The sequence below is a fragment of the Esox lucius genome, chromosome 12 (genome assembly GCF_011004845.1).
Source record: "Esox lucius isolate fEsoLuc1 chromosome 12, fEsoLuc1.pri, whole genome shotgun sequence".
Lineage (NCBI taxonomy): Eukaryota > Metazoa > Chordata > Actinopteri > Esociformes > Esocidae > Esox > Esox lucius.
In genome coordinates, this window is record NC_047580.1 from 616,881 (window position 1) to 636,234 (window position 19,354).

General features: G+C 40.9%; 1 protein-coding gene across 1 annotated transcript in view; it reads right to left on the reverse strand.

Moving 5' to 3' along the window:
• The window catches only part of bgnb (biglycan b), a 131,938-nt gene extending 114,444 nt beyond the window's left edge, over positions 1 to 17,494 (reverse strand). The window contains exon 1 of the mRNA XM_013132499.3: positions 17,336 to 17,494. The gene's annotated coding sequence lies outside the window, so the exon portion shown is untranslated. The remainder of the gene's footprint in view (positions 1 to 17,335) is intronic.
• Between the last annotated feature and the right edge of the window lie 1,860 nt (positions 17,495 to 19,354).

Sequence of the window (19,354 nt, forward strand, 5' to 3'; positions counted from 1 at the left end):
GTACAGTGGCGTTACACAAAACAGACACCAATCAAACCACGTAACGGCAACATTTTTATTGCCGTGTTCACAACCGCTTATGCTAGACTCGAGTTGTATTCACTCTTGGAGAAGATGTGTAGTCTACACAGACACTGATTCTGTGATCTTTGTCACACGCCATGGGGATTGGGTGCCTCCACTGGGCCCGTTCTTGGGTGACTTGACCGATGAGTTACCGGATGGTGACAGCATAGCTCAATTTGTTAGTGGTGGGCCAAAGACATACGATTACAAAACTGTTAAAGGTCTGACCTGTCTCAAATCAAAAGGCATTACGCTCAACAGCTACAACACAACCATTGTTAATTTGGAGACGCTGACATGACTGGTTGATAACTTTGTACGGGTGAGGGCGGTGATGATGATCATGTCCTTGCTAATGCAGACACAATTGCTAGAGATAAAAGAACATTCACGTTGAAAAACCGAGTAGTGTCTAAGCGTTTCAGAGTTGTGTACAACAAGCGTGTACTGCTCCCTGATTACAGCACAAGGCCTTACGGGTTCTAAACCACAGTTTAGGATGGATAGCGGTTTTGACCCGCGACTACAACACCCGTTCAGCTGTATCATTAGTGGCCCCAGTAACTCTGGTAAAACATATTTTGTGAAGATATTGCTGGATAATGCTGAGGTTGTTTTCTCCAAAGAAATTCAAAATATCATCTGGGTTTATTCATGTCGGCAACCGCTGTATGATGAAATGTTGAAGGTAAGGGAGATTACATTTATAGAAGGTCTACCAACATCGCTGTGTGATGACAATCTGCTACCGATTCAGAAAAACAACATTTTAATTATTGACGATTTAATGAAAAGTGCATCAGAGAGTTTGGAGATGGAGAGAGTTTTCACACAATATTCACACCACCGTAACCTGAGTGCAATTTACCTTGTCCAAAACATGTTTGTTAAAGGCAAATGTAGTAGAACTATTAACTTGAACACAAACTACCTCATCTTGTTTAAAAACCCCCGCGACAATCAGCAGATTAGCATTTTAGGCAGACAGATATACCCTGGTCTTTCTCGATTCATCATGGAGAGTTTTAAAGATGCAACACATCCACCTTTGGGTTATTTACTTATTGACTTTAAAGCTACAACACCAGAAGACTACCGTCTGAGAACGGGGTTATTTTCAGGGGATTGGCCTGTCGTGTATGTTCCTAAGAAAGTTTGATCATGTCTAAACACATTCCTAGAAATTTACCACTTTTGAAGATTATATTTAAGGCACCGGCAAGTCAACGAAAAGTTATTTTAGAATCAGCATCCACCGACCTCATTCTAACGCTCTGTGAAATAACACTTAATCTAAGGCACGGAAATATACCCTTAACAGAATCGCAGCTCCGAAAAGTAAAGAGACAAAAAGCCAAAATTAGAACACTTTCTAGACATGAAACCATCAACCAATCTGGAGGTTTTCTACAGCCGTTACTAAGCGTTGCAGATCCATTCTTAACCAGTCTAATTGCATCGAGACAGGGTTAAACAACATTGAGCATGCTCAGAAAATGTTTCTGGTGCCACAACATCAGTTAGAAAAACTGTGAGAATCCAAAACGACTAGCACCGATGTAAGACAATCTGTTGAAAATGATTTGGACTCATCGATTCGCAATATACTGTTGAAGCCTGATGTGGATTTACATGAGAAAGCTAAAAGATACTCTGCCATTTTACAAAGATTTTTGACTGTTACAAACACACTGACTTTAAGTCTACCCGGGTCTGAGACTGGGTCTGATGTATTAAATGTGACTGAGACTAAGCAAACTGTTGACCGAAATGTTGACCTTGTTGATGAAATTTTTGATAATGTGCCTGTGAGGCGTAGAAAGAATGTTGAATATATTCTTAATAGAATGCACAGGTCTAAAGACTTAGCTTCATGGAATTCAAATGATGAATTCGTTTTCAAAGGGTAGATAATCAGGGGCTCCCACTTGTTGGATCTTGTTAAAAGTGTGACAGCAACCAATAAAATTGCTGACGATAGAAGACCGTTGGGGTGGGGGGTGTTTTTAGAGGCCAAGGCATGTCTCAACTCTACCAAAGATACTTGCCAATCGCCTGGAGTTTTATCCAGTTTCTAGGTCAACCACTTTTTCCGATGGTATCCAGCTGTTGAATTTCTCAAGCCAACCAAGCCATTTCACAAGACAAATTTTCCTCCCTTTCTGTACTTTCTCATTCAAAACTGCTTCCACTTTAAAAGTTTTATCCTTAGCCACGATTATTTTCAGCAATTCCTGTTCATAAAAGGTCCCAACTATGACATCACCATCGTAATCTTTTATTCTATATACAGGAGGTACCCGAGGAATGCATTCTGTTATTCTAAAATATTCATTTGTGTACCCTCTTTCATAGCCTTTTGTAAACGCACTTCTCAGCTTTGAGAGTCTCACAGTATCCCCAACCTGGACCTTGTAGCTTTGATTACCATTTCTCGTTAATGTTGTGCCATACAGGTTCTTGAGAACTAATCTAACATTTTCTTCACAAACGTCAGCAGGCTTCATCTTAATAGACTGATGGTAGCTATGGTTGTACCCGTGAACTAAATCTTGAATAACCTCAACATTGCGATGAGTGTTGGCAGCTGTCAGAAACCTCCACATTCGTGATTTAATTGTTTTATTAAATCTCTCAACGATACTCGCTTTGACATCATTTCCTGTAGCAAAATGTTTTATGTTGTACTTCTTCATCAACATTTCAAAATGTGAATAAAAAAACTCCTTCCCCTTGTCCGTTTAATATGTCTTCAAATGCTTGCTTTACCTCTATAGCGCTTTTATTTCTCAGCACGCGAATCCATGCATATTTGCTAAATACATCTATGCATGTTAACATATATTTCATGTTATCGTTTTCCACACTGTAAGCACTCATGTCAACCAAATCCAGCTGAAATTGTGAATTTATATCATGAACAATAACTCTATTTCTTTTCAAATGTATAGCTACAGGCATGTGTACCGTGTATATATCCTGGGCGAGCAACCAGTCATCGGCCTCACCATTTTTGGGGATCTCCACGTTTTTTTCCAAGTATGCTCTTTTCAAACCCTCTCTACCCACATAAGCACCAGGGTTTGCTGGGTCGTAGTAAATACTTTTCATAACCTGTTCAGACATCGTAGAGTGTTGGAGCAATAATGAGAATTAATACATATATAATTAATATGTTTAACATTGTTTTATTTGAGTTTTCGAAATTACACAACCAAGATATTCAGAAAAGTTACACAAACATTCAGATTTCTCATAGTGTTTGTTTATATACATGTTAACATGAGAAGTGAAGTTACCCTGGCCTTTACAACAGACTCTTTGCTTTCGTCACACCATGACGCCACTGCGTCGCATACAGCATCATTAAATTTGTCCATGTATTCATCCCTGTTCTCACTCAGTCTCTGTGTGATATTCGGCTCCAACTTGAGCTCATGCAGAAAGTTCTCAGCGGCCTCGTGAACATCAGTCATCGGTGTGTGAAAACCCGATGCGTTCAAAGTCTTGACCAACACGTTTCAGTCGCGGTGTTAAAACGGTCGCCACAATGTCATCATAATGGGTCTCAAAAAAATACTCAGGTGGTTCGAGACATGAATGTCTTGTCTGGTTCGGGTGGTCCACTTCACATCCGATGCATGCTTTGTGTAGAATACCCCCAACAACGTTTTCCAGAATCATACCCATTGTTGCTTTGATGATCTTTAAAATGTTTGGTGCAAGGTGTTTGTCCATTTAGTGATAACTTATTAGCATTTGAAAGGTATGACAGGTTAAGAGGACCTAGCTGATCACCAACCCTGTCAATCCAGTGGTAGTTTATTGCGGGGTATGCCGGTGGAATCGAGCTGTCTGGGTCAGGGGTTCCGTAGAAGGCTTCAGCGTTGTCATCCCAGGCGTCACACAGCCAGTCCTCAGTCTTGGGTTCTTCACAGCTTGGTTGTAATCTTGAGACATGTTTCGTGAATTCTTCCGACTGCTTGATAGTCACAGGCGGTCTGTCGGTTTTTATGCTGTGCTGAGGACGGTGTTAGCTTAAGGCGGGGCTTCAGGGTCTTTCGTCAGTCGATCCGTCGGCAGTCACAATCTAAACCCGCTGACATTTTCCGGAAAGAACCCCAATCTAACAGTCATACTCTTTCAGCCCCTCGACAACTTTAAACAGTACATCTACTGTACTATGTGGGACTTTTCGAAAGGTGACCCATAAACTGGCATTAAAAACCATTTGATCAGTCACACCAGCCTTAAACACATGGTCTTCGGGTAATTCATAAAATGCCACCTCTGGTAGCTCTGGGTTGAAGATGTATCCACGGATCCGACCATCGTCCAATTTCCACTCCTGTGTCACCATATCCTGGTGTAGTTGATGGATTCAGGTTAAACTCTGCATTGGTTTCTTCGGGGCTGTCATGTTGATTGCATCTCTGCGGTCCATTTGTAATTTCTTACCAAATCGCTGAGCTGCGTTTAAGCTGTTAGCTTTCACCAGTGTTTCACCCAAAACATTGATCGCAGCACAATCCTCCATGTTTTGTATTGTGTAGATAAGTTCGCTCAGGCAAGACTGAATGACCATCACCGATGTCTGCATGATTTAAATACACAGACCACACCAATCAACCCATAAAACATGAACGGTTAACAACCACTGGTTGTATGCCAGCTGTTGCACCACTTGTCAGAAGATAAAACACCATTTGTTGAACAACAAACACCTTACCGCTGACACAACACTTATTTGTTGCCTGGGAATTTAACATTCCGGAACCATAAGCTCTGTTTGTTAATCATCAAACATAACCCACCTGTTATAACACTAGTCTGTTTTGCTCATCAGGCGTTGTAAAACATCAAACATGGACACATCAATGTAATCATAAGTCACCGGACATGCGTACGTCACTCCTGAAGTCCCGCCCGTACACACGTCATACAGGAAGTCCCACCCTAACATATGTCATAACGGAAGTCCCACCCTATAAACCGGATGTCCCGCCCACCTGTCACATCAATATGGAAGTCCCGCCCCCCAGGGCCATAAATCACCATTCTGACACATTATACCCTACACTAACTACTAGAGGGTGTGCAACTGTTGGTGTGGAGTTCTTGATATGCAAGGGTGGTTGGTGTGAGGGGTTGAGCAGCATTTACCTTTGGTTCATTCTCTGAGAGTTATCAATAAATAAGAGTTAGACTTCTCTTGGTTTGCAGTTGAAATATTATTTTTCACTCTGTATAAGAATAAAGAGATGGCATCTGTGCTTAGTGATACACCCGTGACAACCCAGACTTACAAAATAGGTAGCAGACCGGAGGGGGAAAAATATACTGTGAGAGACGGAATCTAAAACAAAAATCCAGAAAATCACATTGTATGATTTTTTTATAATTAATTTGCATTTTATTGCATGACATAAGTATTTGATCACCTACCAACCAGTAAGAATTCCGGCTCTCACTGACCTGTTAGTTTTTCTTTAAGAAGACCTCCTGTTCTCCACTCATTACCTGTATTAGTCCAGAACTACACGGCAGCACCTGGTCAATGACCTGAAGAGAGCTGGGACCACAGTCTCATAGAAAACCATTAGTAACACACTACGCCGTCATGGATTAAAATCCTGCAGCGCAGGCAAGGTCCCCCTGCTCAAGCCAGCGCATGTCCAGGCCCGTCTGAAGTTTGCCAATGACCATCTGGATGATCCAGAGGAGGAAAGGGAGAAGGTCATGTGGTCTGATGAGACAGAAATAGAGCTCTTTGGTCTAAACTCCACTCGCCGTGTTTGGAGGAAGAAGAAGAATGAGTACAACCCCAAGAACACCATCCCAACCATGAAGCATAGAGGTGGAAACATCATTCTTTGAGGATGCTTTTCTGCGATGGGGACAGGACGACTGCACTGTATTAAAGGGGAGGATGGATGGGGCCATGTATCGCAGGATGGATGGGGCAACAACCTCCTTCCCTCAGTAAGAGCATTGAAGGTGGGTCAGGGCAACTAAGGAGTGGCTCCGTAAGAAGCATCTCAAGGTCCTGGAGTGCCTAGCCAGTCTTCAGACCTGAAACCAATAGAAAATATTTGGAGGGAGCTGAATGTCCGTATTGCCCAGCGACAGCCCCGAAACCTGAAGGATCTGGAGAACTGTATGGAGGAGTGGGCCAAAATCCCTGCTGCAGTGTGTGCAAACTTGGTCAAGAACAACAGGAAACGTATGATCTCTGTAATTGCAAACAAAGGTTCCTGTACCAAATATTAAGTTCTGCTTTTCTGATGTATCAAATGTCATGCAATCCTCAAAATGCTGTATTTGTTTGTACAAGACAATTTTTATTATGGTATTAACAACATTTAGGCATTCTTGGGAGTTCCCTACGTCTGTCAGTCTTGTCATACCGGCTTTACGCGATTAGGAGGGCACTCCTGTCGGCATAACTGTTAAGTATGCATTGATGCGGACTGCCCATATCAACCCCTGCAGCGCACAAAGTTTTGAGACTAACATGCCGTTCAGCTTACTGGTATGAAAAACACAAGTTGGCCTTATGGCATCCTGGGGCAGGTAATTTTGCCAGCTGGTGTGACATCAATAAGAGATGTCCCTTATGCCAGGGTAATTATAATTTAAAAATGAATAACCCCAAACCACACAAATGTAGCAGAAATTGTTGTCCAATATGTAAAGGGCTTTTGGATGATGTTGGTGTATTTGAAAAGGTCCATGAATGGTATATTCAATCTATGATTGAAGAGAAGCCCTGAGAAAAAATTATATTGTATGACTTTGAAACCTGTGATGGTAATTTCATCAATCAGAACTCTTAAAAGAGGAAGTACAGAGACATAATTCTCTTGGCATAATTAACAGTTAATTTGAAAATTTAGAGACGCATAGAGAGACGCGTCAAACGCTTACAACATAATCATCCGAGGAGTCTCTAACTTAATACATGACAGTCATTAGTACTTATAGTGGAAAAAGGGGTGTGGTAAGATGCTGCCCATCTGTCTTGTCACATAGGTTTTACCGAAAGGGTGGGCTGGCCCCCCACCTTATCCTTCCTGCCATAATGTTTACTGTTGTGTTTAACTAAACAGGCCAACTGACCTTACTTCCCCCCAAAGACCACATTCCTAAGAAACAAAGGACTGATACCCTTCTTGGTCTAGCAAAAGAACAGATGGTCAGAGTACCTAGTAATCCTCAGATATTATACGGACATGTTTGTCACAATCAAAGAAAATAGTTACCAGGCAATAGAAAAACAGATTTCTCAAATGTACCAACATTTCCTTAACAAAACTGACAGAATGACTCAACAGGTTTACACATACCTGTATTTGTGTCTAGCATGACTTTTGAGTGTAAAATTGTGGACAGCTAAGGGACAGAATTGTTCCATGCTCTTTTGAAAACCACTTTCGGAAAAACAATTATAGAAAGTACACTTTTATAGCCCATAATTCAAGAGGTTATGACTCCTGCCTTCTTTTAAACCCCCTGGTACTGCAAGGCGTAACTCCCACTCTTATAACACAAGGAAGCAAGGTGTTTTGTTTTATAGATCACACATCAACAATATATTGACAGTCTTAGCTTTCTTCCCATGAAACTCTCTCAAATGCCCAAAGCTCTCGGTTTTGAAACAGCTGTTAAAGGTTGGTTTCCGCATTTTTTCAGCTCTGAGGAGAATCTTAATTACATCGGTCCTTACCCAGGCCCTGAAATGTATGGAGCATATCAAATGACAGTCAAAGAGACAAGTTTATGGTATGAGACAGTCCGTCATGAAACCTTTGATTTTCATAAAGCGATGGAAATGTATTGTGACAACGATGTGGCTATCTTGTGTGAAGGTTGTCTCAAGTTCAGAGAGGAAGTAATCAATGACGCAGGTGTTGATCCCTTGAGTTGTATAACTATTGCATCCGCTTGTATGAAAACCTATCATACAAATTTTATGACCGAGGAATCTATAGCCATTCTCTCACCTGATAAATATAGAACGCAGCACAAATCATACTCTAGTGCTGACCTGGGCAATATAAGGCCCCCAGCAATATCATACAGTCTGTTTAAAATACCTTTAAGTTGAAACAAGGTATTTGCATTGCTATGATACGTAGGGACCAGCACCACAATCCACGCGTGGAAGTTATCATTTGTACGTACTATACACAATTGATGGCTAGCGATCTCTGGAAATGAACCTAAGAAGAGTTGATAACGAAAGCAGGGTATTTAAAAAACTATTGACAGGAAAATATTGATTTGCAGATGTTGCATGTAAAGCAGCTTGGGTTAAGCTAACGTCACAGTTTTTAAAGAGTACAATTTGCAGAGGCACTTCCACAGCAAGCATGCAGCGAAATACAAAAACTGTCACCTGATGCTACAATTCAACAAATCCAAGCGCAGATGCAGTCTCACTGATGAACATCTTGCAGCGGTATCGCACACTGCTTCAACAGAACCGCACACAGCTTCAACAGTACCGCACACTGCTTCAACAGAAATGACTCCTGACTTCACCTCATTTGTCAACACCCATACGAGGCTCTCCTGGTCATATTGAGTGAGTAGCCCTAAAAGTTGATTTCTTGGGTCTGGGCTGCTGGAATCGCTGTCGTTAAAAGGGATTTTTTAGGCCTTTGCCTGCCATAATAACAGTTGTTAACAGAAAATAATAATAAAAAACCATTGTTAAAGTAAATTAAGTTATAATATGCAAGTTAACCGAGTTAGCTATGTTGAATGTTTTTTAGGCATGTTGGGTAAAAAAGTAATCTGGCCCATGATGCTCTCTTGCATTTTAAGTGTGACCCCCCCAGTGAAAAATATTGCCCACCCCTGCTTTAGTGGTTCCATCCAATGGTTGGAGTACCTGGCTGAGACAAAAAAACATCTTTATTCAGCATGCCTTGAAGGGGGTTGAAACAAAGTTTCACCCTTATCATGTAGATTGTTATGCAGTCATCAACGGTTTTGAGACAGCTTTTGAGTACAACGGCTGTTTCTTTCATGGATGTACATCATGCTTTTTGCCACAGGAAATGTGTGCTTTAACCCAAAAGAGCTTTGGTGACATGTATCTAGAGTTCTAAGACAAACAGAAATCCTTACAGGTTGATTATGGTCTGAAAGTGGTGGTTTTGTGGGAGCACGAGTGGGCTCACTTGAAAAGGTCAGACCCTCAGGATCAAGCTTTTATGGATAATTTTGGCATGCCAGAACCCCTGGAACCCAGAGATGCATTATTTGGTGGTCATACTAATGCTTTGACCTTAAGGCATTTAGCCCAAGAGGATGAAACAATAGAGTATCCTCATGTTATGATCAAATACCACTTTCCTCTGGGCCATTCTGAAATCATTCATAGTGACTTTGACTTGCCCCAAAACGATTTCGGTCTGATTAAGGCAACGGTTTACCCTCCTCTGAGTTTGTTTTTTCCAGTGTTACCAACCCATGGTCCTAATGGGAAGCATTTCTTTTCTCTTTGTCGCACATGCAGTGACAACAATAATCAGCAACATCCTTTTGATCATTCTGATGAAGAGAGAGCTCTGACAGGTGTATGGGTTACAGAAGAGTTTAATAAGGCTCTAGAGAAAGATTACATTGTGGAAGTATAATCTATGAAGTGTAGAACTTTGCCAGAAAATCAGTATTTTTAAAGAGTATATCAAGACTTTCTTGAGAGGCAAGCAGATGGCTTCAGGTTATCCTGCATCAGCCAACGATCAAGAGAGCAAAGACAGGTACATTCAGGACTATTATAACAAATATGTTTGGATCCTGAAAACAATTTCTTCAATAAGGCTAAGAGAAGTGTTTAAAAACAATTTGTGGGGAAAGTATGTTCAGAGAAGCAATATGCTGACAACATCCATTGTTAGAGAAGCCCAGCAATTTACAGAGTTCATTTTTCCGAAAGGTTTTGAAATTTCTAATTTTTGAATCAGGAGGTTGGTCTGGTACAGTGGCGGCATAAAAATAATTACATTAGATGTCCTGGAAATTTCAATGAATTCACTGCAGCTTTAACGACAGCTTACGGCCGTCTTGAATTGTACAATCTTATGGAACAGTTAGAGGAGAGTTCTATACCACGACACAGATTCTGTGGTTTATGTGAGTAAGCGGGGTGACTGGAAGCCCCCTCTGAGCAATTATTTGGGAGGTTTAACAAATTAATTTGAAGATGGTAATCATATCACAGAATGGTCAGCATGCTGTCCCAAGAGTTTAGGACTAAAAACAATTGCGTAGTCTTAAAGGTCAAAGGCATCAGACAAAACTATGAAAACACCCCAATTGTAAACCTGGAATCACTCACATCACTCATAAAAGACAAAACTAGTGAGTTATGTAAATCTTTACATCTTACAAAAGAATTGTCAGGGATTAAAAAGGTTTCCACCTGCACAATGCATCACTCATCAAAACGTTCAGGATGGTGTATGACAAGAGAGTACTTCTAGCAGACAGTACCACATTACCATTTGGCTTCTGATTAGATCAGAGGGAGTTTGTAGAAGGTTTTGATTCAAGATTGCATTTACCTTTCTCAGCTCTGATCATAGGATCATCCGGTAGCGGAAAAACGTGTTTTGTGAAAAATGGTTTAGAAAATTCTGAACATGTATTAACTCAGAACTTTGACAATATAGTGTGGTGTTACAGTTGCTATCAACCGATGTATGATGAAATGTTGAAGAAAATAAAAATCAACTTTGTTAAAGGAATCCCTGAATCATTGAATGATGATCAAATCTTTCCTCCCAACAGAAATAATCTTTTAGATCTGGATGATATGCTGTTTGCAGGTAGTGAACATCCTGAAATTGCCAGAGCTTTTACACAATATACTTACTATCGAAACTTCTCTGTGCTCTATTTGGTACAGAATGTGTTTCACCAGGGTAAAAATAGCCAATTACATGGTTTTGTTTAAAAATCCTAGAGACAAACTACAAATGAACACTTTGGCTCAGCAAATGTATCCGGGGAGAAGAGCATTTTTCACGGAAAGTTAAGAAGACGCAACAAAAGAAGCATTTTCCTATTTGCTGGTAGACCTTAAAGCTTCTACACCAGAACATTTAAGACTCAGAACAGGTTTGTTCCCGTGGGAGTGGCCAACAGTTTCCATCCCAAAGAAAAAGTAAACGTCTGCACGTTTAAAAAGACATTTGCCCTTCTTGAGAGCCCTAGTTGTAGCTAGCCCTAAAGAACGCAAGTCTGCCGTGGTCCACTGTTCTTCAGATCTTATTTTGGCCCTCTGCGAGATTGCTTTGAATGTTCTCAAAGGGCGCCTCCCACTCAGCCAGGAACAATAAAAAAAAATAATGAGGCAAAAGGCAGTCATCAAGCTAGTTGAGGACAAAAGGACCAGTATTTTTAAAAAAGGCACGCCATACAGCAGACGGGCGATTTCCTTAATTTTTATCAGCAAAAGCTTGCCTATCACACAAGTCGGCCTGGAATTCAGATAAACGATGAGTGGTAAACACCCTATTTCGCGGGTAGGTTTTTCTCACTGGCTTATGGAGAGTATAAGCGTCCTGGCCGGACAGCCAATCAGTTACAGGTCCTTCACTTACACTACTTCCTGTTTCTTGTGCAACACCTCTCCAAAGTCGTTCCTTTCCCCCAAAAGAACCCGGGGTGAGCGGGATTAAAATGTATATATATTTCATTAGCTGCTCCATCCTCCTAATTCTCGTTATTATGATTATTCCAAAAAGATAAAGATAGTTGCCAGCTAGCCTATACATTAAGGGTGTTTCTACCTAGCACAGATCATGTTTCTAGAAGTTAACTCCCATGCCAGATGGTCACTGTAAACATTCCTGCGGTTATCAGATCGCAACCTACAGAGAAATAATCTAAACAGAGTGGTTTCTGTTGTTTTCATTATCTAGGCACATTCACTTCCAGTGAAACGTACATTCATATTGTAATTGTTAATGCTCAGATTCCACACAACCATTAAAAAGTCTTTTTTCATAATCCTTTTGACCTAACCCCTTTCATCCCCCTGAATCACCTGCTCTACCCCTCCCTCTCTAACCGGACATGTACCCCTGGAAAAACAACTGATACCTTCCGGTCATAAATCAAAAATCATTTTCATATTCTCACATAGATGCAGCTGCCAAAAGGTCAAAGGCCAAAGCAATAAATCACTTCTGAAGACCGCCGTATACGTTCATCTTCTCCTGATGTTGAAAAAAAATCAGTATGCAATTTGATCGAGATAATAACAGACAGCTGTAATAACTTAAAGTAACCAAATGGGCCAACAGGTGTCTTTTAGGTCCTTTGTTTCTCAGATGGTTTAGCACTTGTAATGCAAAGGTTTTGGGTTCAATTCCCACAGGGGAGACCAGTACCAAAATGAACTAAATTGTATGCCTTCACTATGTAATGCAAATGTTCTGATAAATAACATAAATCCTAGAATGGTACCAACATTTTGTTAATATATTGGTCAACTTTGAGGTTTTTTCAGTAATAACTCACTTTGCAAACCCTATGTATGAGTGAAAGAATGAGAATAAGGAAAAAGTTGCTCAAGTCCATACCTCAATAGTTCCAAAGAACACAGCAAAGTTCAGTGCTTGTAAAAGGCTGTACCTTTGTTTTATAGCGAGCAATGTGTACTGGAGGTAGATTCAGATTATTTGTAAATGACAGAATTTCTGTCTAACATGCACATTTCTGAAAAAGCACACAGCTCAGCTAGTCTGTCATAGACCAAGGGGAGCACTTGTAGAATAATGGGCCATTGTGAACTTTTTTAAAGCTGTTGAATAACAGAGAGTTTATGAGAGAAAGAGAGATGGAGGAAGAGAAGGGTACATTTGGGGTAGAGAGAGGAGGGGAGGAAGCCAGAGAACATTGAGATCTGTGAAGTCATTTTGTCAATAAGGTTGGCAGGACACCAGGACTCCCACGGCTTCAGCAGTTCTCCTACTTCCTTCAACCCTCTCTGTCTTTCCTTTTCCTCTCTGTTCTCCTCTCTCACTCTTCGTCTTCCTTAACTGTGAGATCTCCAATAGGAGAATGCTTATTCAGTTCTCATCTCAGAAAAAATCTCTTCTCCATGCAATCTTTGCACTTGTATTCTTTTAACTCATGCACTATTTGGTGCGATTGCCTATCTTTGTCTGTGTCTAGTATACAGTAAGTACTGTATGAAGAAAAGTGTATATGGTGCCGTATGTATCCTCTTTGTATCCTCCATCTTTTGCTCCTACTGCTAACTTCAAAAAATCTTGCTGACCTGCACTCTTTGGCTCTACCGTTCTAAAAATAAAAAATAAAACTAAACTAAAACTAAAAGATGCCTTTTTAAATTTTTCTTGATTTACCAAATACCCAAGTTGGCACAGCTTTTGACTATTGTTTAATATTCCCTCACAACCACAAGGCCATTATCTTGTCTATTGTTTTATTTCTGTTTAAATAAGTTAACATCTGTTCTGGTATAAAAAAGTGTATCTTCATTGCCATCAATGTATTCTTTATCATCAAAATCCTGATGTGAAGCGCCAGAAAGGGTTTAGAGCATGCAGAGCGAGCAGCCGTCACAAATCCCAACTGCCTGAGACATTGCATACACAAGCGTACACAACTGTGAATAGTAAAGAGGTTGATGTAAGAGGAGATGCAGTGGTATAATGGTGAGCATGAGACAAAACATAGTGATAGTGGGAAATACTGCCCTCCATCCCAATTTTTTTTTTTTGCTGTAAACTCAAGGCATATAAAAATCCTTAAAATGTGAATAAGTCAGAAGTGCATACTGTCACTTTTTATATCTGGCTGTTTGAACACAACTTTTACCAACTGAGAATAACAGTACATTCAGAGTTCCATTGTCCCATTTTATGCGAGCATAAGTTTTGAAACAATTCAATTATGCAAATACGAGCACAAAAGCTAATAATTTGTCAGAAATCCTTTGAATGCATTCACACCAGTGACCCATTGATCTTTTGCGATGCTTTACCAAGACTTTGCTGCAGCCATTTTGACCTGTTGCTTGTTTTGGGGAGTTTCTGGTTTCTGACAGTCTATTTTTCGGCATTTGAAACAAATGTTCAAATGGATTTATATCAGCCAGTCCAAAACTTTCAACTCTTCCCCCCTAATGAACTCATTGGTTATGTTAGCAGTGTGTTTTGGGTGATTGTCCTGTTACATTATGACACGCCACCTAATGAATCTGGTGGCATTTTTCTGCAGTTTTGCGAAGATGTTTCTGTAAACTTCTGCTGTTGCCAACATTTGTTACCTCATCAATAAAGATGACTGAGCCCGTTCCATCTGTAATTCCTTTTCTTCTGCACACTTGCCTTCCAAACCACTTTGAAAGAGGTTGACCTTTGTCTCATATGTCCATAAAACTCCATAGAAAAATGTCCATAGAACAACACAGCATCATCCTGTAAAATTAAATTCTTGTGACATGTTACCCGACAACTATGTATGAGAGTTAAGAAGAAGACCAAGTGAGGTCATCCTTGATGAACACACTGAGAAACTTGAATTTGCATCTATGTGTATCGGGGCAATACTCCTCCCCCGCTTCCTGGAGTCCACGATCATCTCTTTAGTCTTGCAGACGTTGAGACAGACGTTGAGGTTGTTGTCCTGGCACCATGTAGCCAGGTTCTTTACATCTGTAAGTGGTCTCATTGCTGTGGAGCATGGTTGTGCCGTCCACAAATTTGAAGATGATGTTGGAGCTGTGTTTGGCCATGCAGTTGTGCGCGAACACAGAGTACAGGAGGGGACTGAGTACGCAGCCCTATGGGGCTCCAGTGCTCAGGGTCAGTGTAGAGGAGGTGAAGTTGCCCATTCTCACCACCTTCCCATCCGGAAGTCCAGGATCCAATTGCAGAGGGAGGTGTTAAGTCCCAGGATCCTGAGCTTAGGAACAAGCTTGGCGGGCACAATAGGGTTGAATACAGAGCTGTAGTCCACAAAGAGCATCCTCACGAATGTGTTGCCTTTTTCCAGGTGGGAGAGGGTGGTGTGTGTCGTCAGGGTGATCGTCCGTAGATCTATTGGGAAAGTAATGCGAATTGAAAGCGGTGGAAGGGTGTCAGGAAGGGTGGAGCAGATGTGAGTTCTGACCAGCCGCTCAAAGCACTTCATGATGGTGGAGGTCAGTGCTACAGGGCGGTAGTCATTCAGGCAGTTCATGGAAGGTTTCTTAGGTACAGAGGCCATGGTGGTCTGTTTGAGTGGACAGAAGGGGACTGTAGACAGAGACAGGGAGAGGTTGAATATGATGATGAAAACCTTGGTCAGCGCACGCCCTAAGGACATGTCTTGGAATACAATCTGGCCCTGGTGACTTCCAAGGGTTCACTTTTTTTAAAACTCCCCTCATGTCAGCCGTGGTTAGGGACAGGGTGTAGCAAGCCACTTTGAAGGTCTGCCTTCCCAAATGCAGGGCATTGGTAAAGAGTCTGATTGCCCCAGGTAGGAAGGTTAATGTGTTTGTGGTATTTTGGTAAAACCTTCCGCCGACAACAATAGCACCTGCCTCAGGGTGGGTGTCCTCTAGTCCATTTATTACTAGATATAGGACTTCCAGTGTGCGCGTTTTATCTGCCTGTGGGGGTATATAGATTGCTGTGATATGGGCTGGGTTGAATTCCAGTGGAAGGTAAAAGTGCCGTATCTTTACAGACAGTAGCTCCGGGTCTGGTGAACAATGTGTAGCTAGTACTGCAATATCCATTACTCAGCAAGAGGTAACCATAATGCAGACCCCTTTGCCCTTACATTTACCTGACTCTGATGTTCTATCCTGCCGGAAGATTAAAAAGGCCAGCAGGGGTCGTGCACGAGTCTGGCACCGTAGGATCCAGTCATGATTCCACGAAAGCTAGCACATAGCAGTTTGTAAAATCCTATTGAAAGTTAATCCGTGCGTGTAGTTTGTCCATTTTATTTTCCAGGGATTGAAAATTTGCGAATAGAATGGTCGGTAATGGCGGATTGCAGTGTCTCGTCTAAGATCTGCATAGAGCACCGGCACATTTGCCACCTTCATTCTCTTCCGTTGGTGTATTGGTAAAGAGTTCAGCAGCAGAACAAAAGAATTGCAGCAGTCGCTCCGGTGAGTAGTGTAAAAGTCTGTGTTCAATGAAGAATGAATATCCAAAAGTGCTCGTCTATCAGACTGTCTGAGCAATAGTGCAGCATGTACAAAAATAAAAACCATAGCAAGCAAAACACTACGTAGTAAATGTGAAGCTATTGTCAATGTGACCTTACTCACTGGAAGCAAACTTTTAAGGGTTTTTAAAATGTATATACCAACTGAACCTGGTCAAAACATTTTCTTAAAAATCCACTGTAAAACACTATTCGGGATGTCTCCCTGAATAAATACGAATGATTGGAGGTGTTCCGGACATCATTATTTACCACAGCAGTATTTCTCAGATTTTGCACTATTATAACTGCAATTTATGCGCACCTATGTTGTCAGGACATGCACAGTTAAGGTTTTCTGTATAAAATACACCTGGGAGATTGAGGATTTCATCAGAACATAGATTGGGGAAAAAATGATTTCATGCACAAGCTAAAACACAAATATTAACATTCTGTGCTATACAGACATCCTATGGTTTCCCAAACAAGTCAAAATTTTCAGAAAACAATTGGGGATTGAAAGAGTGCTACATCTGGGCAGCTATTTTAGTAAGTGGTGTCAAGAGCCATTTCCAAGTGTCCTCTAACCTCAAATCTGTATATAACAATTTCACTGTTTGATGTACATCTGTAATGTTTTTAATGCTATTTGTTTATTATAGAACACCATTTTCTACAATAAAAACACAAACATTCTCATCCCATTGACTTTCCATGGTACCTTCAACCTATTGCGCAATGAGGATCGATATAGAGTTTCTTCCCCGCCTGGGAAATCTGCCTACCACTGAAGGGACAATCTAATTGGCTACTTGACTACTCAATCCAACCTGTACCTAGGCTAACAGAGGCTAGCACAAATGCTAACAGCAATTTTAGCTGGAATGCTTCACCAATAAGTATTACCAACGTGCAAAAGCGCACGTAACTCTCCGGACAATCGATATGTCTTATCAGTCATACATGATCGGATAACATTGCCAATAGGCTAGCTAAGATCCTAAGCAACGACCAACTCATTTGGTACCAAAGTTGAAGCTTTATCTTAAGCACAGACCAAACCAGAGCTTACCTTGTAAGAGGAAAGTGTTCCACGAAAATGGATTTTCCAATAAAAACAGATGTCTGGATCGATGAAGTCCCAGGCATCCAAAATATATGTCCTTATGATCGAGTGTCTGGCTTCATTGTGAACTAATCTTTCGACTCTGTTCGTTGGACAGCTCCTCTGTTTACAAATGGCAGCTGTGCCATCGTGAGCAAGTGATCACCCGCTGGGGAGGGGGGAGTCATAAAACTCTGCATGCCCATAAAAGGTAGTAAGACCTAGACCAGAGATGTTTTACTCTGCCGGAAAGAGGAGATCCGCAACTTTCAGAAACAACCGCAGCAAATAGGATAGGTGAAACCGTTCTAATGTTCTAAGCAATTTAATCAATCCCTTGGATTAAGTACCCCAGATCTGGGGTACTTACCTTCAAGAGGCTAAAAAAAAGACTTACCTTCAAGAGGCTAAAAAGAAGTTAGAAGCCAAAATTCTCATCAGAACAGAAAAACACATTGAAGCTGGGTCACTCATGTTGATTAACAGCTTTGTTGTTGTAACCCCCTCCAATACAAAACAGTTTAATACAGAGCTGTTGATATTGTTGACAAATTCACCACTTCCAACAACTAAACTCTGACTGGTGCCCTCTGTGGCTTCTCTCACAAGTCTCATTTTTTGCACAATGCATTTTTGAGTTACATTATTTTCTTTGCATTGCCTGGGTGATGTAATGCTCAGATCATGTATCAGATCATGATTATTGATTCTACTGTGATCACTGGGATAACCAAATAATTTGATACTACAATGCTCAAAAAAATTAAGGGAACACTTAAATCACACATCAGGTCTCGATAAACAAAATATATTAAAGATCAAAATCTTTACATTGTGTAATTCGTTCAGAACAAGATGATGTAACAATAGTCAATGGAAACCTAATAGAGATATCAAACATCTTTGCATTCCCAATCAATCTTGACAAGACCCTAGACACTCTGTTGCTCTGGTCACGTAGTGTCATGTTATGCATTTGAAAGGCATGAATGAATTAGCTAATAGGTATGTCACTATAACATCCAGATGGTATCCTACATTCCAAATTATATATTGTTCAGCCATTAAAATTATATTCAAATTTCACAACATATCAAGCATGAAAATTGTCCATGTTAGCTACGGCGGACAACATGATGCAGTTGCAGGACAAAAATGTACATTGACTGCCTGTGGGAAGCATTATATTGTCAGTAAGCACCTTGATAGAACAGCAGTGCTTTGATCATGCCAACATGTCATTATCCCAGGGACTAACATTAGCTAATGGGCATGTCACTTTTATAGAATATGTATGTTATTTTGTTGGGTGAGTGTTATAAAAGTTGGATAATGATCTCCATTAAATTAGCTTCTGGCTGGAGTTGCCAGCTACAGTAGTTAGCTAATTAGCTTATGTATCAGTTGGAATTTCGGAGTCCAGATTAAGGATTTGATGTAAGCTGTATCTGGATTTTTGGAGTTCTGCTCAAGCAAGGCATTTGATTACATTGACGTGACGGCATTACCAACCTAACCAATTTAAACTGAGTTCCACCTCTTTGCCAGGCCTGGCGTAGAGTGTCCCTATGCTAATGGCAAGTTAACTGTCCTTTTTAGGGTAAAAGCCCACACCTCAATTTAAGGGTTCCTTCAGCAACAATGAAGGTTAAGGTTTTCTTCCAGAAGCCCTCAATAAACCGAACGTGCCAATATTAACCATTGACAATTGTTCGTTAAGGAACCCCATATGTTCCTTGAATATCATCAGGGTTCCTTAAGTAATCACACATTCTAAGAGTGCATGTGTTCCTGGGGCTGAGTGACCATGCTGCTAGGGTCTTTAATACAGTTGAAGGTAGTAATGGGATCTCTTCCTCTATCAGATTATTCTCCTAATGCAGATAGGCCAAAACCGAACGCACCGCCACAAGAGAGTGACACACCGACTCCATTGCTACAGACCTGCAAAGAAAACACACATGGGCAGTGTAATAACTTAATTAA